Consider the following 22,903-nt stretch of genomic DNA (forward strand, 5'->3'; position numbering starts at 1 on the left):
ATTACCGCAATAGGACCTGCTTGTTAATGTGTTTGTCTGTGTATACAATTCCTCCATCACGTTGCTGCCTTTCCGTCTTTGACTGACAGTCAATCTGCCTGCTCTGGGATTGGTTCCTCCTCTAGATGTGTGGTTTGGAACAGAGAGAGAAGGAATGAATCAACAGAAATATGCATCCTCTCTGTCCAGTTAATCAGACATCTCCTGATTGATCCGCCCTCCTCTTCTCCTCTCTCTCTCTCTCACTCTCTTTGTGACTGACGTCTGGACACAGCCGCCTCCACGACTTTCCGAGTCCACTATCACCCATAATAACTATATTGGTGTCTGTGGGCGTCACACAGCCGTCACACAGGGCCCAAGGACAATTGGAGGGAGCTTGACAGCTAGCCTCACACCAAGGCCCTCACTTGCGGCAGCGAGATGCTTGTCTGAAAGTCAAAGATTCACTGCTGTTTTCTGCTGCTTTAATAGCAAGACTGGATACTGTGGAGGTGGGCTTGCTCAGTAACCTCTGTGTAGGATACAGCAAGACTGGATATTGTGGAGGCGGGCTTGCTCAGTAACCTGTGTGTAGGATACAGCAAGACTGGATACTGTGGAGGTGGGCTTGCTCAGTAACCTCTGTGTAGGATACAGCAAGACTGGATACTGTGGAGGTGGGCTTGCTCAGTAACCTCTGTGTAGGATACAGCAAGACTGGATACTGTGGAGGTGGGCTTGCTCAGTAACCTCTATGTAGGATACAGCAAGACTGGATACTGTGGCGGTGGGCTTGCTCAGTAACCTCTGTGTAGGATACAGCAAGACTGGATACTGTGGAGGTGGGCTTGCTCAGTAACCTCTGTGTAGGATACAGCAAGACTGGATACTGTGGAGGTGGGCTTGCTCAGTAACCTCTGTGTAGGCTACAGCAAGACTGGATACTGTGAAGGTGGGCTTGATCAGTAACCTCTGTGTAGGATACAGCAAGACTGGATACTGTGGGAGAGATTGTGGTGGTGTTGTTGTTGTGGTTGTTGTGAGTGAAACTGCTGATTGGAGTTCAGGACTTCAGGTCCAGCAGGACAAGAGGTTCTATTTAAAGCACAGGCCTCAGGAGTGTTTCCACAGAGAGACAAAAGTGCCCAGTCGTCCAGGGCAGAGCAGGAGCAGGCTGGCTTCCCCCGCCAACGTCCGAAACCAGCTCACCCAGCCTCAGTCCTCTAGCTTCCATCCACCCCCTCATCTCTCCCTGGTGAGCAGAGCACAACACACTAACTGCCAACACTGAGAGAGAGAGAGAGAGAGAGAGAGAGAGAGAGAGAGAGAGAGAGAGAGAGAGAGAGAGAGAGAGAGAGAGAGAGAGAGAGAGAGAGAGAGGTGTGCCTCTGGATAGATGGTAGTCTGGGAGGCAGGCCTGCAGAGTGGTGGTAGGGGGGTATATTTTCATGCAACTGGGCCTCAGGAAGCAGTGGTCTGGCCAGGAATCACCTCAAGGCCCGTTTTCTATAGGAGCAGTGTTCAGACCCTGGAAGTTGTAGACGCCTGTCTGCCCGCAACTATCATGACTGTGTCTGTCTGTCTGTCTGTCTGTCTGTCTGCCTGTCTGCCTGTCTGTGTCTCAGTGTGTCTGTGGTTGTCGGTGTCTGTCTGTCTGTCTGCCCCACTGCCTGTCATAAGAGGTTGGGGTCTCCATGGTTCATAACCCTCCCAGACACTATAACACCTAACAGCCCCCACTAAAACTGCCCATGCTGACCGCTGCAACAAAGCCAGCAATTTGCTGTGGGCTCTTAGAGTTATTCCACTTTTCCCAAGCTTGCAGTTTGTCGTTAATGTATTTTCTCTGAGTTGTTTTTCTAATCCAGTGCAGAGACCTTCCATGAAAAGACTGGTTTATTCTTTGTCTATCGACAGGTATGCTGCTCTAAACAACATTACATTTGTACTCAGGTGGAATGTTTGTAGACTGTCGCTGAGCCTGTCAGTTTCCTTGTCCCACAGACATGAGAAAATGTTAAGTCTCTGCGACTGTCGGACCGTTGTCGTGGTTACCGGACTGCCACAGCAACCAGACCAAATCGTCCTGTGACAAGACGATGCAGGTCTTTTATAATTCTCAGATAGAATGACCTAGTTTTATTTAGTCACACTCACAACTGTCAGCTGTTTTCTGTAAGCTCCCCATTACCTTGTAAATAATGATGGTGTTGTGGGCTTGTTTTCCTGTAATAATGAATAAAAAGTAGCTAAAAGGAAGACGTTGTCGGCTATACTCATTATTATTTCAACTGGCTAGCCAACTAGCTAACTAGCCAACTTGCTAACTAGCCAACTAGCTAACTAGCAACGAACCAAAACGTTGTTTCAAAAATTGCTTTTAGTTGCCTGGCTTTTTACGTCGACATTTACTGATTTTGTAAACGGGTGGGTTTATTGGTGTTAAAATAGAGACGGTATGCTATCTGGAGCCCTGATGTCATGCAGAGGCTAAAGTTTTGTCTTTATATTTTTTCATAACGACAATGTCGGACGACAATAGAACGTTAGCGTCGCCGCGACAATTGTCTACAGACATGTCGATAGATGGACTGTAAACCAGCCTTAAAGGTTGATCTAGGACAGGCCTGGGAGATTCCAGTCCTCGGGGGTATGATTGGTGTCACTCTTCTCCCCCCATCCCTAGCAAACACACCTGATTTAAACTAATTGCATGTTTAACTGAAGATCATGATTAGTTGATTATTGTAGTCAGGTGTGACACCAATCAGGCCCCCGAGGACTGGAGTTGCCCAGGCCTGATCTAGACTATAACAATAATATGAATGACACAATATGCAGCTACCTCCAGTAGCGCTGCCAGAAGTTCAATCATTTAATACAGAATGTGTATATTAAGAAGCACTCCAGATGAAATCAACCAAGGCAGCAATCACTTTGATACTGAAACGGTTTGAATTGTTTGTGGTAGCGTACATTAGGTGTGATTGTGTGTTTATTCATGTACATCTATAAGACATGTCTAATGAGCCATTACTGAACAGCAACCCAATCGATGCCCCACAGTCGTCGGACAATGGTGATCAATTGTACAGTATTGACCATGTTTCCCGCTCATTAACTCTCATTGTGTGTGTGTGTGTGTGTGTTCCAGGTTATTGTGGGTAAACAGTGTGGGTGGCTGGTGGGTAGGCAGTAGGGCCTGTGCCATGTCTCTGTGGTTCTATCGGACTGCTACCTGGTATGGGGGCACTGATTACTCTTATTAGCATAGAGGGGATGGGCGTCGGTCCAAATCACACGGCGCTCACTCACTGCCTGACGACTCCCAGCCCTTCCGCCCCAAACACACACTCACACACTCACACATACACACACACACTGACTCCAGGGCTCGAGCCAAGAACCAGAGGAACCCTGACACTCGCTGCGTTGCCATGGACTCAGAGGAGATCATTATAGCAGTTGTCAACGGTTTAGCCTGTTAATATATCGTCTCTCCTGTTGTCTCTCCTGTTGTCTCTCCTGTTGTCTCTCCTGTTGTCTCTCTTCTCCTGTTGTCGCTCCTGTTGTCTCTCCTCTCCTGTTGTCTCTCCTCTCCTGTTGTCTCTCCTGTTGTCTCTCCTCTCCTGTTGTCTCTCCTGTTGTCTCTCCTCTCCTGATGTCTCTCCTGTTGTCTTCCTTGTTTCCTCCCCTGTTGTCTCTTATGTTGTCTCTCCTGTTGTCTATCCTCTCCTGTTGTCTTCCCTGTTGTCTTTCCTCTCCTGTTGTCTTTCCTGTTGTCTCTCCTGTTGTCTCACCTGTTGTCTCTCCTGGTGTCTTTTCTGTTGTCTCTCCTGTTGTCTCTCAACTCCTGTTATCTCTCCTGTTGTCTTCCCTGTTGTCTCTCCTGTTGTCTCTCCTGTTGTCTTTCCTGTTGTCTCTCCTGTTGTCTCTCCTGTTGTCTTCCCTGTTGTCTTTCCTCTCCTGTTGTCTCTCCTGTTGTCTTCCCTGTTGTCTCTCCTGTTGTCTCTCCTGTTGCCTTTCCAGTTGTCTCTCCTGTTGTCTTCCCTGTTGTCTTTCCTCTCCTGTTGTCTTCCCTGTTGTCTCTCCTCTCCTGTAGTCTTCCCTGTTGTCTTTCCTCTCCTGTTGTCTCTCCTGTTCCCTGTTGTCTCTCCTCCCCTGTTGTCTCTCCTGTTGTCTTTCCTGTTGTCTCTACTGTTGTCTCCTGTTGTCTTCCTTGTTGTATTTCCTCTCCTGGTGTCTCTCCTGTTGTCTCAGCCTATTGTCTTCCCTATTGTCTCTTGTGTTGTCTCTCATGTTGTCTCCCCTATTGTCTCTCCTGTTGTCTCCTGTTGTCTTTCCTCACCTGTTGTCTCTCCTGTTGTCTCTCCTGTTGTCTCTCCTGTTGCCTTCCCTGTTGTCTCTCCTCTCCTGTTGTCTCTCCTGTTGCCTTCCCTGTTGTCTCTCAACTCCTGTTGTCTTCCCTGTTGTCTTTCCTCTCCTGTTGTCTCTCCTGTTGTCTTCCCTGTTGTCTTTCCTCTCCTGTTGTCTCTCCTGTTGTCTCTCCTGTTGTCTCAGCCTGTTGTCTTCCCTATTGTCTTTCATGTTGTCTCTCCTGTTGTCTCCCCTTTCGTCTCTCCTGTTGTCTCCTGTTGTCTCTCCTGTTGTCTCTCCTGTCGTCTCTCCTGTTGTCTCTCCTGTCGTCTTCCCTGTTGTCTCTCCCGTTGTCTCTCCTGTTGCCTTCCCTGTTGTCTCTCCTCTCCTGTTGTCTCTCCTGTTGTCTCCTGTTGTCTTCCCTGTTGTCTTTCCTCTCCTGTTGTCTCTCCTGTTGTCTCTCCTCTCCTGTTGTCTCTTCTGTTGTCTCTCCTCTCCTGTTGTCTCTCCTGTTGTCTCTCCTGTTGTCTCTCCTCTCCTGATGTCTCTCCTGTTGTCTTCCTTGTTTCCTCCCCTGTTGTCTCTTATGTTGTCTCTCCTGTTGTCTCTCCTCTCCTGTTGTCTTCCCTGTTGTCTTTCCTCTCCTGTTGTCTTTCCTGTTGTCTCTCCTGTTGTCTCACCTGTTGTCTCTCCTGGTGTCTTTTCTGTTGTCTCTCCTGTTGTCTCTCAACTCCTGTTATCTCTCCTGTTGTCTTCCTTGTTGTCTCTCCTGTTGTCTCTCCTGTTGTCTTTCCTGTTGTCTCTCCTGTTGTCTCTCCTGTTGTCTTCCCTGTTGTCTTTCCTCTCCTGTTGTCTCTCCTGTTGTCTTCCCTGTTGTCTCTCCTGTTGTCTCTCCTGTTGCCTTTCCAGTTGTCTCTCCTGTTGTCTTCCCTGTTGTCTTTCCTCTCCTGTTGTCTTCCCTGTTGTCTCTCCTCTCCTGTAGTCTTCCCTGTTGTCTTTCCTCTCCTGTTGTCTCTCCTGTTCCCTGTTGTCTCTCCTCCCCTGTTGTCTCTCCTGTTGTCTTTCCTGTTGTCTCTACTGTTGTCTCCTGTTGTCTTCCTTGTTGTATTTCCTCTCCTGGTGTCTCTCCTGTTGTCTTAGCCTATTGTCTTCCCTATTGTCTCTTGTGTTGTCTCTCATGTTGTCTCCCCTATTGTCTCTCCTGTTGTCTCCTGTTGTCTTTCCTCACCTGTTGTCTCTCCTGTTGTCTCTCCTGTTGCCTTCCCTGTTGTCTCTCCTCTCCTGTTGTCTCTCCTGTTGTCTCCTGTTGTCTTCCCTGTTGTCTTTCCTCTCCTGTTGTCTCTCCTGTTGTCTCTCCTGTTGTCTCAGCCTGTTGTCTTCCCTAATTGTCTCCCCTGTTGTCTCTCATGTTGTCTGTCCTGTTGTCTTTCCCGTTGTCTCTTCTGTTGTCTCTCCTGTTGCCTCTCCTGTTGTCTCACCTCTCCTTTTGTCTCTCCTTTTGTCTCAGCCTGTTGTATCTCCTGTTGTCTCCCCTTTCGTCTCTCCTGTTGTCTCCTGTTGTCTCTCCTGTTGTCTCTCCTGTCGTCTCTCCTGTTGTCTCTCCTGTCGTCTTCCCTGTTGTCTCTCCTTTTGTCTCTCCTGTTGTTTCTCCTGTTGTCTCTCCTCTCCTGTTATCTCTCCTGTTGTCTTCCCTGTTGTATCTCCCGTTTTCTCTCCTGTTGTCTTTCCTGTTGTCTTTCCTGTTGTCTCTCCTGTTGTCTCACCTGTTGTCTCTCCTGGTGTCTTTTCTGTTGTCTCTCCTGTTGTCTCTCCTGTTGTCTCTCCTCTCCTGTTATCTCTCCTGTTGTCTTCCCTGTTGTCTCTCCTGTTGTCTCTCCTGTTGTCGTTCCTGTTGTCTCTCCTGTTGTCTCTCCTGTTGTTTTCCCTGTTGTCTTTCCTCTCCTGTTGTCTCTCCTGTTGTCTTTCCTCTCCTGTTGTCTCTCCTGTTGTCTTCCCTGTTGTCTCTCCTGTTGTCTTTCCAGTTGTCTCTCCTGTTGTCTTCCCTGTTGTCTCTCCTCCCCTGTTGTCTTCCCTGTTGTCTTTCCTCTCCTGTTGTCTCTCCTGTTCCCTGTTGTCTCTCCTCCCCTGTTGTCTCTCCTGTTGTCTTTCCTGTTGTCTCTCCTGTTGTCTCCTGTTGTCTTTCCTCACCTGTTGTCTCTCCTGTTGTCTCTCCTGTTGTCTCTCCTCTCCTGTTGTCTCTCCTGTTGCCTTCCCTGTTGTCTCTCAACTCCTGTTGTATTCCCTGTTGTCTTTCCTCTCCTGTTGTCTCTCCTGTTGTCTTCCCTGTTGTCTCTCCTCTCCTGTTGTCTCCCCTGTTGTCTTTCCTCTCCTGTTGTCTCTCCTGTTGTCTCAGCCTGTTGTCTTCCCTATTGTCTTTCATGCTGTCTCTCCCGTTGTCTCCTGTTGTCTCTCCTGTTGTCTCTCCTGTCGTCTCTCCTGTTGTCTCTCCTGTTGTCTTCCCTGTTGTCTCTCCTGTTGCCTTCCCTGTTGTCTCTCCTCTCCTGTTGTCTCTCCTGTTGCCTTCCCTGTTGTCTCTCAACTCCTGTTGTCTTACCTGTTGTCTTTCCTCTCCTGTTGTCTCTCCTGTTGTCTTCCCTGTTGTCTCTCCTCTCCTGTTATCTCTCCTGTTGTCTTCCCTGTTGTCTCTCCTGTTATCCCGTGTTGTCTCTCCTGTTGTCTCCTGTTGTCTCCTGTTGTCTTTCCTCACCTGTTGTCTTTCCTCACCTGTTGTCTCTCCTGTTGTCTTCCCTGTTGTCTCTCCTCTCCTGTTGTCTCCCCTGTTGTCTTTCCTCTCCTGTTGTCTCTCCTGTTGTCTCAGCCTGTTGTCTTCCCTATTGTCTTTCATGTTGTCTCTCCTGTTGTCTCCTGTTGTCTCTCCTGTTGTCTCTCCTGTGGTCTCTCCTGTTGTCTCTCCTGTGGTCTTCCCTGTTGTCTCTCCTGTTGTCTCTCCTGTTGCCTTCCCTGTTGTCTCTCCTCTCCTGTTATCTCTCCTGTTGTCTTCCCTGTTGTCTCTCCTGTTGCCTTCCCTGTTGTCTCTCCTCTCCTGTTGTCTCTCCTGTTGCCTTCCCTGTTGTCTCTCAACTCCTGTTGTCTTCCCTGTTGTCTTTCCTCTCCTGTTGACTCTCCTGTTGTCTTCCCTGTTGTCTCTCCTCTCCTGTTGTCTCCCCTGTTGTCTTTCCTCTCCTGTTGTCTCTCCTGTTGTCTCAGCCTGTTGTCTTCCCTATTGTCTTTCATGTTGTCTCTCCTGTTGTCTCCCCTTTCGTCTCTCCTGTTGTCTCCTGTTGTCTCTCCTGTTGTCTCTCCTGTCGTCTCTCCTGTTGTCTCTCCTGTCGTCTTCCCTGTTGTCTCTCCCGTTGTCTCTCCTGTTGCCTTCCCTGTTGTCTCTCCTCTCCTGTTGTCTCTCCTGTTGTCTCCTGTTGTCTTCCCTGTTGTCTTTCCTCTCCTGTTGTCTCTCCTGTTGTCTCTCCTGTTGTCTCAGCCTGTTGTCTTCCCTAATTGTCTCCCCTGTTGTCTCTCATGTTGTCTGTCCTGTTGTCTTTCCCGTTGTCTCTTCTGTTGTCTCTCCTGTTGCCTCTCCTGTTGTCTCACCTCTCCTTTTGTCTCTCCTTTTGTCTCAGCCTGTTGTATCTCCTGTTGTCTCCCCTTTCGTCTCTCCTGTTGTCTCCTGTTGTCTCTTCTGTTGTCTCTCCTGTCGTCTTCCCTGTTGTCTCTCCTTTTGTCTCTCCTGTTGTTTCTCCTGTTGTATCTCCCGTTTTCTCTCCTGTTGTCTTTCCTGTTGTCTTTCCTGTTGTCTCTCCTGTTGTCTCACCTGTTGTCTCTCCTGGTGTCTTTTCTGTTGTCTCTCCTGTTGTCTCTCCTGTTGTCTCTCCTCTCCTGTTATCTCTCCTGTTGTCTTCCCTGTTGTCTCTCCTGTTGTCTCTCCTGTTGTCGTTCCTGTTGTCTCTCCTGTTGTCTCTCCTGTTGTCTTCCCTGTTGTCTTTCCTCTCCTGTTGTCTCTCCTGTTGTCTTTCCTCTCCTGTTGTCTCTCCTGTTGTCTTCCCTGTTGTCTCTCCTGTTGTCTTTCCAGTTGTCTCTCCTGTTGTCTTCCCTGTTGTCTCTCCTCCCCTGTTGTCTTCCCTGTTGTCTTTCCTCTCCTGTTGTCTCTCCTGTTCCCTGTTGTCTCTCCTCCCCTGTTGTCTCTCCTGTTGTCTTTCCTGTTGTCTCTCCTGTTGTCTCCTGTTGTCTTTCCTCACCTGTTCTCTCTCCTGTTGTCTCTCCTGTTGTCTCTCCTCTCCTGTTGTCTCTCCTGTTGCCTTCCCTGTTGTCTCTCAACTCCTGTTGTATTCCCTGTTGTCTTTCCTCTCCTGTTGTCTCTCCTGTTGTCTTCCCTGTTGTCTCTCCTCTCCTGTTGTCTCCCCTGTTGTCTTTCCTCTCCTGTTGTCTCTCCTGTTGTCTCAGCCTGTTGTCTTCCCTATTGTCTTTCATGCTGTCTCTCCCGTTGTCTCCTGTTGTCTCTCCTGTTGTCTCTCCTGTCGTCTCTCCTGTTGTCTCTCCTGTTGTCTTCCTGTTGTCTCTCCTGTTGCCTTCCCTGTTGTCTCTCCTCTCCTGTTGTCTCTCCTGTTGCCTTCCCTGTTGTCTCTCAACTCCTGTTGTCTTACCTGTTGTCTTTCCTCTCCTGTTGTCTCTCCTGTTGTCTTCCCTGTTGTCTCTCCTCTCCTGTTATCTCTCCTGTTGTCTTCCCTGTTGTCTCTCCTGTTATCTCGTGTTGTCTCTCCTGTTGTCTCCTGTTGTCTCCTGTTGTCTTTCCTCACCTGTTGTCTCTCCTGTTGTCTCTCCTGTTGTCTTCCCTGTTGTCTCTCCTCTCCTGTTGTCTCTCCTGTTGTCTCAGCCTGTTGTCTTCCCTATTGTCTTTCATGTTGTCTCTCCTGTTGTCTCCTGTTGTCTCTCCTGTTGTCTCTCCTGTGGTCTCTCCTGTTGTCTCTCCTGTGGTCTTCCCTGTTGTCTCTCCTGTTGTCTCTCCTGTTGCCTTCCCTGTTGTCTCTCCTCTCCTGTTATCTCTCCTGTTGTCTTCCCTGTTGTCTCTCCTGTTGCCTTCCCTGTTGTCTCTCCTCTCCTGTTGTCTCTCCTGTTGCCTTCCCTGTTGTCTCTCAACTCCTGTTGTCTTCCCTGTTGTCTTTCCTCTCCTGTTGACTCTCCTGTTGTCTTCCCTGTTGTCTCTCCTCTCCTGTTGTCTCCCCTGTTGTCTTTCCTCTCCTGTTGTCTCTCCTGTTGTCTCAGCCTGTTGTCTTCCCTATTGTCTTTCATGTTGTCTCTCCTGTTGTCTCCTGTTGTCTCTCCTGTTGTCTCTCCTGTCGTCTCTCCTGTTGTCTCTCCTGTTGTCTTCCCTGTTGTCTCTCCTGTTGCCTTCCCTGTTGTCTCTCCTCTCCTGTTGTCTCTCCTGTTGCCTTCCCTGTTGTCTCTCAACTCCTGTTGTCTTCCTGTTGTCTTTCCTCTCCTGTTGTCTCTCCTGTTGTCTTCCCTGTTGTCTCTCCTCTCCTGTTATCTCTCCTGTTGTCTTCCCTGTTGTCTCTCCTGTTATCTCGTGTTATCTCTCCTGTTGTCTCCTGTTGTCTCCTGTTGTCTTTCCTCACCTGTTGTCTCTCCTGTTGTCTCTCCTGTTGTCTTCCCTGTTGTCTCTCCTCTCCTGTTGTCTCACCTGTTGTCTTTCCTCTCCTGTTGTCTCTCCTGTTGTCTCAGCCTGTTGTCTTCCCTATTGTCTTTCATGTTGTCCCTATTGTCTTTCAAACCTCAGTTGTCCTGAGTCTGCACAACTCTGCCAGGACCTAGGATCAAGAGAGACGCACTTGTGAAGGTGGTAAATGACATTTTAATGGCATCGGACCGAGGCTCTGCATCTGTCCTCGTGCTCCTAGACCTTAGTGCTGCTTTTGATACCATCGATCACCACATTCTTTTGGAGAGATTGGAAACCCAAATTGGTCTACACGGACATGTTCTGGCCTGGTTTAGATCTTATCTGTCGGAAAGATATCAGTTTGTCTCTGTGAATGGTTTGTCCTCTGACAAATCAACTGTAAATTTCGGTGTTCCTCAAGGTTCCGTTTTAGGACCACTATTGTTCTCACTATATATTTTACCTCTTGGGGATGTTATTCGAAAACATAATGTAAACTGTCACTGCTATGCGGATGACACACAGCTGTACATTTCAATGAAACATGGTGAAGCCCCAAAATTGCCCTCGCTAGAAGCATGTGTTTCAGACATAAGGAAGTGGATGGCTGCAAACTTTCTACTATTAAACTCGGACAAAACAGAGATGCTTGTTCTAGGTCCCAAGAAACAAAGAGATCTTCTGTTGAATCTGACAATTAATCTTAATGGTTGTACAGTCGTCTCAAATAAAACTGTGAAGGACCTCGGCGTTACTCTGGACCCTGATCTCTCTTTTGAAGAACATATCAAGACCATTTCAAGGACATCTTTTTTCCATCTACGTAACATTGCAAAAATCAGAAACTTTCTGTCCAAAAATGATGCAGAAAAATTAATCCATGCTTTTGTCACTTCTAGGTTAGACTACTGCAATGCTCTATTTTCCGGCTACCCGGATAAAGCACTAAATAAACTTCAGTTAGTGCTAAATACGGCTGCTAGAATCCTGACTAGAACCAAAAAATTTGATCATATTACTCCAGTGCTAGCCTCTCTACACTGGCTTCCTGTCAAAGCAAGGGCTGATTTCAAGGTTTTACTGCTAACCTACAAAGCATTACATGGGCTTGCTCCTACCTATCTCTCTGATTTGGTCCTGCCGTACATACCTACACGTACGCTACGGTCACAAGACGCAGGCCTCCTAATTGTCCCTAGAATTTCTAAGCAAACAGCTGGAGGCAGGGCTTTCTCCTATAGAGCTCCATTTTTATGGAACGGTCTGCCTACCCATGTCAGAGACGCAAACTCGGTCTCAACCTTTAAGTCTTTACTGAAGACTCATCTCTTCAGTGGGTCATATGATTGAGTGTAGTCTGGCCCAGGAGTGGGAAGGTGAACGGAAAGGCTCTGGAGCAACGAACCGCCCTTGCTGTCTCTGCCTGGCCGGTTCCCCTCTTTCCACTGGGATTCTTGCCGTCCCTGGAGGGGGTGCGTCACCTGAGTGGGTTGATTCACTGTTGTGGTCATCCTGTCTGGGTTGGCGCCCCCCCCTTGGGTTGTGCCGTGGCGGAGATCTTTGTGGGCTATACTCAGCCTTGTCTCAGGATGGTAAGTTGGTGGTTGAAGATATCCCTCTAGTGGTGTGGGGGCTGTGCTTTGGCAAAGTGGGTGGGGTTATATCCTTCCTGTTTGGCCCTGTCCGGGGTGACCTCGGATGGGGCCACAGTGTCTCCTGACCCCTCCTGTCTCAGCCTCCAGTATTTATGCTGCAGTAGTTTATGTGTCGGGGGGCTGGGGTCAGTTTGTTATATCTGGAGTACTTCTCCTGTCCTATTCGGTGTCCTGTGTGAATCTAAGTGTGCGTTCTCTAATTCTCTTCTTCTCTCTTTCTTTCTCTCTCTCGGAGGACCTGAGCCCTAGGACCTGAGCTCCAGGACTACCTGACATGATGACTCCTTGCTGTCCCCAGTCCACCTGGCCATGCTGCTGTTCCAGTTTCAACTGACCTGAGCCCTAGGACCATGCCCCAGGACTACCTGACATGATGACTCCTTGCTGTCCCCAGTCCACCTGGCCATGCTGCTGCTCTAGTTTCAACTTCCACCTGACTGTGCTGCTGCTCCAGTTTCAACTGTTCTGCCTTATTATTATTCGACCATGCTGGTCATTTATGAACATTTGAACATCTTGGCCATGTTCTGTTATAATCTCCACCCGGCACAGCCAGAAGAGGACTGGACAACCCACATAGCCTGGTTCCTCTCTAGGTTTCTTCCTAGGTTTTGGCCTTTCTAGGGAGTTTTTCCTAGCCACCGTGCTTCTACACCTGCATTGCTTGCTGTTTGGGGTTTTAGGCTGGGTTTCTGTACAGCACTTTGAGATATCAGCTGATGTACGAAGGGCTATATAAATAAATTTGATTTGATTTGATTTGATGTTGTCTCTCCTGTTGTCTCTCCTGTTGTCTCTCCTGTCGTCTCTCCTGTTGTCTCTCCTGTGGTCTTCCCTGTTGTCTCTCCTGTTGTCTCTCCTGTTGCCTTCCCTGTTGTCTCTCCTCTCCTGTTATCTCTCCTGTTGTCTTCCCTGTTGTCTCTCCTGTTATCTCATGTTGTCTCTCCTGTTGTCTCCTGTTGTCTCCTGTTGTCTTTCCTCACCTGTTGTCTCTCCTGTTGTCTCTCCTGTTGCCTTCCCTGTTGTCTCTCCTCTCATGTTGTCTCTCCTGTTGCCTTCCCTGTTGTCTCTCAACTCCTGTTGTCTTCCCTGTTGTCTTTCCTCTCCTGTTGTCTCTCCTGTTGTCTTCCCTGTTGTCTCTCCTCTCCTGTTGTCTCCCCTGTTGTCTTTCCTCTCCTCTCCTGTCGTCTCTCCTGTTGTCTCTCCTGTTGTCTTCCTGTTGTCTCTCCTGTTGTCTCTCCTGTTGCCTTCCCTGTTGTCTCTCCTCTCCTGTTGTCTCTCCTCTTGTCTCCTGTTGTCTACCCTGTTGTCTTTCCTCTCCTGTTGTCTCTCCTGTTGTCTCAGCCTGTTGTCTTCCCTATTGTCTTCCCTGTTGTCTCTCATGTTGTCTTCCCTGTTGTCTCCCCTGTTGTCTCTCCTGTTGTCTGTCCTGTTGTCTTTCCCGTTGTCTCTTCTGTTGTCTCTCCTGTTGCCTCTCCTGCTGTCTCACCTCTCCTGTTGTCTCTCCTGTTGTCTCAGCCTGTTGTATCTCCTGTTTTCTCTCCTGTTGTCTTTCCTGTTGTCTTTCCTGTTGTCTCTCCTGTTGTCTCACCTGTGGTCTCTCCTGGTGTCTTTTCTGTTGTCTCTCCTGTTGTCTCTCCTCTCCTGTTATCTCTCCTGTTGTCTTCCCTGTTGTCTCTCCTGTTATCTCGTGTTGTCTCTCCTGTTGTCTCCTGTTGTCTGCCCTGTTGTCTCTCCTCTCCTGTTGTCTCTCCTGTTGTCTCCCCTGTTGTCTCTCCTCTCCTGTTGTCTCCCCTGTTGTATCTCCTCTCCTGTTTTCTCTCTTGTTGTCTCTCCTCTCCTGTTGTCTCTCCTGTTGTCTCTCTTGTTGTATCCCCTGTTGTCTCCCCTGTTGTCTCTCCTCCCCTGTTGTCTCTCCTGTTGTCTCTCCTGTTGTCTCTCTTGTTGTCTCCCCTGTTGTCTCCCCTGTTGGCTCCTGTTGTCTCCTGTTGTCTCCCCTGTTGTCTATCATCTTCTGTTGTCTCCCCTGTTGTCTATCATCTTCTGTTGTCTCTCCTGTTTTCTCTTGTTGTATCCCCTGTTGTCTCTCCTGTTGTCTATCATCTCCTGTTGCCTCTCCTGCTGTCTCACCTCTCCTGTTGTCTCTCCTGTTGTCTCAGCCTGTTGTATCTCCTGTTTTCTCTCCTGTTGTCTTTCCTGTTGTCTTTCCTGTTGTCTCTCCTGTTGTCTCTCCTGTTGTCTCACCTGTGGTCTCTCCTGGTGTCTTTTCTGTTGTCTCTCCTGTTGTCTCTCCTCTCCTGTTATCTCTCCTGTTGTCTCCCCTGTTGTCTCTCCTCCCCTGTTGTCTCTCCTGTTTTCTCCTGTTGTCTGCCCTGTTGTCTCTCCTCTCCTGTTGTCTCTCCTGTTGTCTCCCCTGTTGTCTCTCCTCTCCTGTTGTCTCCCCTGTTGTATCTCCTCTCCTGTTTTCTCTCTTGTTGTCTCTCCTCTCCTGTTGTCTCTCCTGTTGTCTCTCTTGTTGTATCCCCTGTTGTCTCCCCTGTTGTCTCTCCTCCCCTGTTGTCTCTCTTGTTGTCTCCCCTGTTGTCTCCCCTGTTGGCTCCTGTTGTCTCCTGTTGTCTCCCCTGTTGTCTATCATCTTCTGTTGTCTCTCCTGTTTTCTCCTGTTGTTTCCCCTGTTGTCTCTCCTCTCCTGTTGTCTTCCCTGTTGTCTCTCCTCCCCTGTTGTCTCTCCTCTTTCCTCCCCTGTTGTCTCTCCTCTCCTGTTGTCTCTCCTGTTTCCTCCCCTGTTGTCTCTCCTCTCCTGTTGTCTCTCCTGTTGTCTTCCCTGTTGTCTCTCCTCTCATGTTGTCTCTCCTGTTTCCTCCCCTGTTGTTTCTCCTCTCCTGTTGTTTCCCCTGTTGTCTCTCCTCTCCTGTTGTCTTCCCTGTTGTCTCTCCTCTCCTGTTGTCTCTCCTGTTTCCTCCCCTGTTGTCTCTCCTCTCCTGGTTCCTCCCCTGTTGTCTATCCTCTTCTGTTGTCTTCCCTGTTGTCTCTCCTCTCCTATTGTCTCTCCTGTTTCCTCCCATTGTCTCTCCTCTCCTGTTGACTTCCCTGTTGTCTCTCCTCTCCTGTTGTCTCTCCTGTTTCCTCCCCTGTTGTCTCTCCTCTCCTGTTTCCTCCCCTGTTGTCTCTCCTCTCCTGTTGTCTCTCCTGTTTCCTCCCCTGTTGTCTCTCTTCTCCTGTTGTCTCTCCTGTTTTCTCCCCTGTTGTCTCTCTTCTCCTGTTGTCTCTCCTGTTTTCTGCTATGTTGGCGACTAAAGTCTGATTTTCCTGCAGGCCTGTATTGAACATGTGTCAGTTAGAGGGATGCATATACTCTAGTCATATCCCACTTAGCACCATGTCCTTCTCTCTCCCTCACACTCTGAATATTTCAGAATGTGAAATATTTTATTGGCCTAAAATCATCATCAATCAGGTCCTCACTTTTGCACCTTTAAAGTAGTATTGGCTGTGAAAGCCTATATTTTTCCCAGAAGTCCTCAGTGGAGTACCTTCTTCTCTAGGCTGTAGGGTATTTGCAGCAGACAGCCTGCCTCTGCTCCCTGACTGTAAGAAGATTGGCTTCCAGAGAAGTTATTAAACATAATTGCAAACTAATTAGTACAGTGATCGCTTGGCACCTTAGTCTTGTGCGAGACACTTGATGTAGGTTTACAACATGCATTTAAATGTTACACTAATTAGTAATACATGATTAATGCATCACTAGGGTGTGCTTCTTAATAGTTCTTTATAAAGCTCTATAGATTAGATTAGTAATTAATTTCCAAATGAAAACCTTTACATTATGTGCTTGGTAAATCCGTACTCACAACACGACCTGTATGTTAATGTGTTGCTCTATGATAAAGACTCCACTTTGATTTGGAGTTAGAATTTCACTTTGTACACATTAGATTCTACATGGTAGAAGCCTGTACACAAGTTTAAAATACTTTAAAGTACTACTTAAGTAGTTTTGGGGGGTATCTGTACTTTACTTTATTATTTATACTGTTACTTCACTACATTCCTAAAGAAAATAATGTACTTTTTTCTTCTTACATTTTCCCTGACACCCAAAAGTACTCGTTACATTTTGAATGCTTTAGCAGGGTGGGAAAATGGTCCAATTCAGGCATATATCAAGAGGACATCCTTGGTCATCCCTACTCTCTCTGATCTGGAGGATTCACTAAACACAAAACACAAACTAAACACTCTGTTTGTAAATGATGTCTGGGTGTTGGATTGTGCCCCTTTTATTAATACAAGGAATTTGAAAATAATTTGACTTGTACTTTTACTTCTGACACTTGAGAATATTTGAGCAATTACATTTACTTTTGATACTTAAGTATATTTAAAACCCACTACTTTTAGACTTTTATTCAAGTAGTATTTCACTGGGTGACTTTCACTTTTACTTGAGGTAGCTTAGTGGTTAGAGCGTTGGGCCAGTAAGCAAAATGTTTCTGGATGGAATCCCTGAGCTGACAAGGTAGAAATCTGTCGTTCTGCCCCTGAACATGGCAGTTAACACACTGTTCCCCGGTAGGCCGTCATTGTAAATAAGAATTTGTTCTTAACTAACTTGCCCAGTTAAATAAAGTTATTTTATTAAGATATCTTTACTTTTACTGAAGTTTGACAGTTTGGTACTTTTTCCACCACTGCAACTTGCTTCGTTGCGATGGTTATTATCAGTTGGACCTACTGTACACTTGGTAATCAGTGCAGTCAACTGAAGAGGGTCTTCAATACACTAGTCCATATGATTCTACTGTAAAGTGTTAGCGAAGGAGACGTTATTAATGTACTCTTGCTAAACGCAATCAGATCCAATCTAAGTCAAGTAGGATCTGAAGACAGAGTCCTAGAGCACTGGTCACGTAATCCTACCATTATCCCACAGCATCAGTAGGACCCATAGCCTATCCATCATTACCATCATTACCATGAAACCTAAAGGCTCGGTAGGATGCTGACCTGCTTGGATGCCGATCCTGTTCTTCAGGGATTAATCTGGTGTGACACTTCTCTTTCTTCCCTCCAATCACTAATGAGTTCAGCTTTGACCTCACAGCGGTTTCTTAATTTCCCCTAATTGAGCGGTCGTTAGCGGCCATGAGCCCTGCATGCGCTGGGTTGTGTGTGGTGTGGGGAAGAGGTGTGTGCCTACTCACGTGACGCCGGATGGCCTGGCACAGTTCGCAGGGGGCACCCATGACACGGGGAGATCATTAATCCACCCTGCCTTCGCCACACGGCTTATTTGGGATGTTTTGGTAATGAGCGCCTGCTAAGGAGGGTAAACAAAGAGGCACGTCGCGGCCCTTTGATGTCAGACCATGTGAGAGCAACGCAGTCTGGAGACCTCCAAACACACACAGGTCTTTAGACAGGAGGTGGAAGCCAACCCTCTCATCAGGAGGAGAGGAAAGGGGGTTCGTTTCAGACACACACACTCTTACACATACAGAGGCACACACACACACGCACGCACGCACACACACACACACACACACACACACACACACACACACACACACACACACACACACACACACACACACACACACACACACCTGCCCCATAGTGCTACCTGCGAGCAGTCTCAAAGGGTTGCAACCCTCTTCTCAAGGACATTAGTTTGAAGTTTCACACAGTCGCTCCAAACATTAAAAAGTTCAAGTTAAAGCAGAATTGTTTGAGAGTTAAACGTTTTAAACCAACGTTGTGGCCACAGAGAAAACAATGATGATTATTTTGAGTAGGAGAATCACCATTTCCCCATGTCACACTCGTTCTGTCCACTTTGCCCAGGACTCAGATCAGCATGTCAATCTCCACTGATTCTGGGGTCTGAAAACTGGGGAGAAAAGTGGGCTCTTGACTGTGGGATGACGCATGTGGAAGATTGGAGTTTGCTGCGTCTCTCACCTCTCTCTCTCTTTGTCTGCCTTCCTCTCCCTCCATTTCTCTCTCTCTCTCGAACCACGGCCACCAAGTGTCACAGTCCACAATTAGCCTCCCACCCCCCCTAGTTCTTGTTTACATCCCTGCGTGCCCAGACCCCGGGCTCTGAAGAGGAGAGGAGGGTGACGCCTTGACAGTTTTCTCTTCCCGGTGCAAACAAAAGGCCTTTGAATGATGAGCTGTTATTATGCAAATCAGCCTTGACTGATACTGTTTCGAAGAAGCGGCGAGCGACAAGCGGCCCGAGTCCTACTGGTCTGCCGTGATAGTGATCGTTTTGGTGATTGCAGGGACCAGGGAGAAAGGGAGGAATGAGGCGAGAGTGACCGAGGTGCGTCTGGATTAGCATGTTGCTTTTACTTCCCTGCTGACCCCCGTGTGGAGAAACAGCCCCCCCTCGGCCCGCTGCTGGGCTGGGGAATGGGAATTCTCTGGAGTAGACAGACATAGCTGATGTGACTTTGTCCAAGTGCAGAGAAGATGTTGGCCCAACTGTACTCCTCAAGGTTAAACGATGCACTCTCGCAATGTGACGTGGAGATACGCAGATAAAGCACTGCAGTGTTTCAGTTTCATCGCTCAATATCGCTGCTTGTAAAGACAATGGTGTGAGAGTGTGTGCATGTGTGTTTGTACGTGCTTTTGTGTACAGTACGTGTGTCTGCGCCCACACGTTTGTGTGTGTGTGTTCACACGTGTGAACGTCTGTGCATGCATGCATCTTACTGAATGTGTGTGTGCGTGCCCACACATTTGTGTGTGTGTGTGTGTGTTTGTGTGTGTGTGTGTGTGTGTGTGTGTGTGTGTGTGTGTGTGTGTGTGTGTGTGTGTGTGTGTGTGTGTGTGTGTGTGTGTGTGTGTGTGTGTGTGTGTGTGTGTGTGTGTGTTTGTGTGGTGCGGGTGAGTCACTGTGCCTGTCAGGCTGACCCCGGCACTGCCCACACACACAAACAGTGTGTCCATGTAGAGATGAGCCTTCTCATCAGCTGCTCTCTGACCTGCAGCAGCTACAGCTCTGATCTGAGCCATATTAACCCAGTGTTGTTCTCCATCCAACACCAGCCAACATAATCCTCCAGCCAACGCTATAACCACTGCTAGTGAATCTGGTGCAAATCAGTGGGTTTTGGGATTTCTGTGTGGTTTATTTATTTATAGGACTTTAGAATTGAGCTACTATCATGCTTTTTAGAGAGAGAGAGAGAATATAAAATATAAAACAATTAGAGAGTGTCATTTCCCCAAATGTGAAACTCTTATTCAAGGTTTCAAAGACCTCTCTGATGAGGATAGGCTACCCGTCCTGTTGGGGGAGGACCCAGCTGGCAGGGAACTACATTGCTGCCTGCCATATGATAAGTGACCAACCTGCACATGTCCTCTATTCTTATTGTTATTGTTCAAAGTATGGTTCTTTTGACCCTTGGCTATTGTTGTTACTGGTGTCCCTTGACAATATTGATTATTATTATGAATTATGTTAATATTGTACATCTCCAATGTACATTGTCACATCATGCCAATTAGAAAGAGAGAGAGAGAGAGAGAGAGAGAGAGAGACAGAGAGAGAGAGAGAGAGAAAGCGTTTGATTTTTAAATAATCTTTATTGGGTCTGGGAGCCCACAACACAATAAATACTCATACAAAACCATAGTTACGATTAAAATTAATTAAAAACACAACTCCAAATCCTTCTCCACAGTAACTAAACACAACAGCCTGTTTGTATACCCCATATACTCATAAACAGATCAATATTATTGACCAGTTTATAATAGGCAAACTCAACCCTCAGTCTCGCTGCCAACATTCCCTCCAGCATTCCCACCACATCCACAGACCCCTGTCCCCGAATACTGTTCTTTCGGGTCTTCCATATCGCTAATTTAGCTGCCCCTGACACAAAATTAAGCAACACAACTACACCCTTTTGACTAAACGTGTACTTTGGCCCAAATATATGCAGTTGGGAAGAGAAAACCTCTCCCAGAGCTGAGAACCAAGAAGTGATCAGGTCAATCATCCTGACCAACCTGGGACACTGTAAAAACAGATGTGCCAGCGTTTCAGACTCAGCACAGAATGGACACCCTTCCCCAACAGTAGGACCCAGGTGTACCAGATACAGGTTGGTGGCTCTATCCAAATCTATTATCCTCTAATGGAGGTCAGCTGTCCTCTTATCAACAGAGGTAGCAAGATTATTAGCTTCAAGTATCCTTCCCCTATAAGACAACTGGGGCAGCACCCATTTCCACCTTGACAGTCTGGCACACACCTTCTCCACTACACCCTCCCAGTTCTTTTTCTGAAAGACATCAGAGCCTAGAAAACCCCACAAACTCTTCATCCCATCTCTGCCCTACTGAAGCCCCCCTGGTAACCGTGGACCGGACCCCACCTGAAGCTGAAGCTTCCGACAGCGCATCACTCTTTTCCCAATTGACTCTAGCTGAGGAGGCCCCCTCATACACCTTTAAAGCATTTGAGAGAACCTTAACATCCTCACCCCCTGTAATAAAAACTGTCACGTCATCTGCATACGCAGACAGTGCTATTGTGAGACCCTTCATTATACACCTGGCACAGAGGAACCAGTAAGCCTCACTCTTAAAAAACAAAGCATTGGTTCAATTGACATACAATATAACTGCCCTGAAATTGGGCATCCCTGCCTGATGCCCCTTTTGACAGGGATGGGGCAACTCAAACCACCCCCCACCTTCATCATACACAAGGCCCCAGCATACAGTAAACTCATCCAACACAAAAAAAAACATCCCCAAACCCAAAGGCTTTCATTGTTTTGAACAAGTACTGGTGGTCCACACGGTCAATATCCTTCTACTGATCAAAAGAAAGTAAACCCACATTTACATCAGACAGTTTACAAATGTCTAAAACATCTCTTATTAGAAACAAGTTGTCAACAATAGAGCGATCTCCAATAGAGCGGGTCTCCAATTTTTCTTGAGAGCCAAATCCAACCTTTTTTGGCAACAGTGAAAGCACCGCACATTTACAGGATACAGGAAGAGAACCCTCATGAAAAGATTCACACACCACTTCATAAAAATCTTCGACAATAGACCCCCAAAAGTGCTTATAGAACTCAGATGGTAAACCATCGATGTTAGGGGCTCGGCCTGTTGAGAGCTGCATAACTGCTGTGGACAGCTCCTTCAGAGTAATGTCAGAGTCCAAAGCAACTCTCTGCTCAGGTCCCAATTGAGGAAGACCGTGTAACAACTGTTCAGTACACAGAGAGTCACAATCCTCTGCCTTATAGCGGGCAGAGTAGAAATCCACGACATGTTGACGCATATCACTGTCATCCGTGGTCACCTTCCCATCAGGGAGACGAAGGCAGACCATCTGTTTACGTTGCAATGTCGACTGTCCTAGGCTTTTTTTAAGCGCTAGGAGCATCCATATCCTTGAGGGAAGCGAAACGAGACCTAATCAAGGCACCCTTCACTCTTTCATGTAGAAACAACCTGAGTTTATGTCTCTTGTCCTGTAAGTTCATGACCAATCCAGGGTCGTTCTGAATGAGCAACTTCAATTCAATATATTTGATGTCCTGTTCAAGGGCACTGATAGTCTCTTTAACTTCAGTACGAGACAGAGCAGTATACTGTTGACAAAATAAGAGTATTTGGGCCTTCCCAACCTCCCACCATTGTCTCAAGGACTCAAAATTCCATTTTGTAATCCTCCATTTCTCCCAAAACAACAAAAATCTTTCTCAAAACATGACATCATTTAACAACTTAACATTAAAATACCAGTAAGGTGATGACCTTGGTGGACAGGACAAGTGAATATCAACAGTAACAATATGGTGATCAGAGAAACCCACAGGTGTAATATCACACCTTCCAACCCTACCACGGTAGTGATCAGATACATACAACCTATGTCTAACCTTGCTGTTACGTCCGTCGTTGAATGAATGAGACCAAAGCGCAGCGTGAAAAGTGTTCATGATATTTAATGCTGAAACACCGACAAAACAACAAAATATATAATAAAAAATAAAAAGGCTCTCTAAGGTCAGGGCGTGACAGGCCATGGATCATCACTGGAGGTTTCATGCCATGGATCATCACTGGAGGCTTTGTGCGTGGAGCAGGCACAGGACGTACCAGACTGGAGGCCGGGTCCATGGAGCTGGCACAGGATATACTGGACCGTGGAGGCACACTGGAGGTCTGGAGCGTAGAGCTGGCACAACCCGTCCCGGCTGGATGCTCACTTTAACCCGGCAAGTGCGCGGTGCTGGCACAGGCCCCACTGGGCTGTGAAGGCGCACTGGAGTCACAGTACGTATGGCCGGCGCAGGATATACTGGGCCGTAGAGGCGCACTGGAGGTCTGGAGCGTAGAGCTGGCACAGTCCGTCCTGGCTGGATGCTCACTTTCGCCTGGCAAGTGCGGGGCGCTGGCACAGGACGCACTGGGCTGTGAAGACGCACTGGAAACACAGTGCGTAGAGCCGGCGCAGGATATCCTAGTCCGAGGAGGCGTACTGGAGACCAGGAGCCGGCACAACCCATCCTGGCTGGATGCTCATTTTCGCACGGCAAGTGCCGGGAGCTGGCACCGAGCGCACCGAGCTGTGAATGCGCACTGGAGACACAGTGCGTATCACTGCATAACATGGTGCCTGAGCGGTCACATGCTCCTTAAAGCGAGTGCGGGGAGTTGGCTCTAGTCTGAAACCTGGCTCTGCCAACCACCCCCTGTGAACCCCCCCAAAAAAATTGCGAACCCCGAAGTCGTCGTTGTTCCTCCCTTGCTGCTTCCGTCTGCTCACATGGAAGGCTATCCCTTCCGGCCTGGATCTCCTCCCACGTCCAGGATGCCTTACCATCCAAGATCTCCTCCCACGTCCAGGATCCCTTACCATCCAAGATATCCTACCTTCTCTCCTACAGTGACCAGAAACTCCTCCAAAGTGACAGTAGCTTCAGTAACACACCTAAAGCCATGCCGAAGTGACAGGGACGGCGTCCCCCATGTGGGTCACCATCCCCGCCAAAACCAGGGTAATTTTGACACGAAATACAATATACTTATTTCTACCACAACAACTAAATAAAAATAATGATAACCACAATCATGTATAGGAAGAAAAAACATAGCACCAAGAAAAGGAAACGTAAAAGAAAAACCAAGATATATAACTCTACACAACACTCACACTCACTCACAC

Source organism: Oncorhynchus tshawytscha, unplaced genomic scaffold, assembly GCF_018296145.1.
Source record: "Oncorhynchus tshawytscha isolate Ot180627B unplaced genomic scaffold, Otsh_v2.0 Un_contig_2745_pilon_pilon, whole genome shotgun sequence".
NCBI classification, from domain to species: domain Eukaryota; kingdom Metazoa; phylum Chordata; class Actinopteri; order Salmoniformes; family Salmonidae; genus Oncorhynchus; species Oncorhynchus tshawytscha.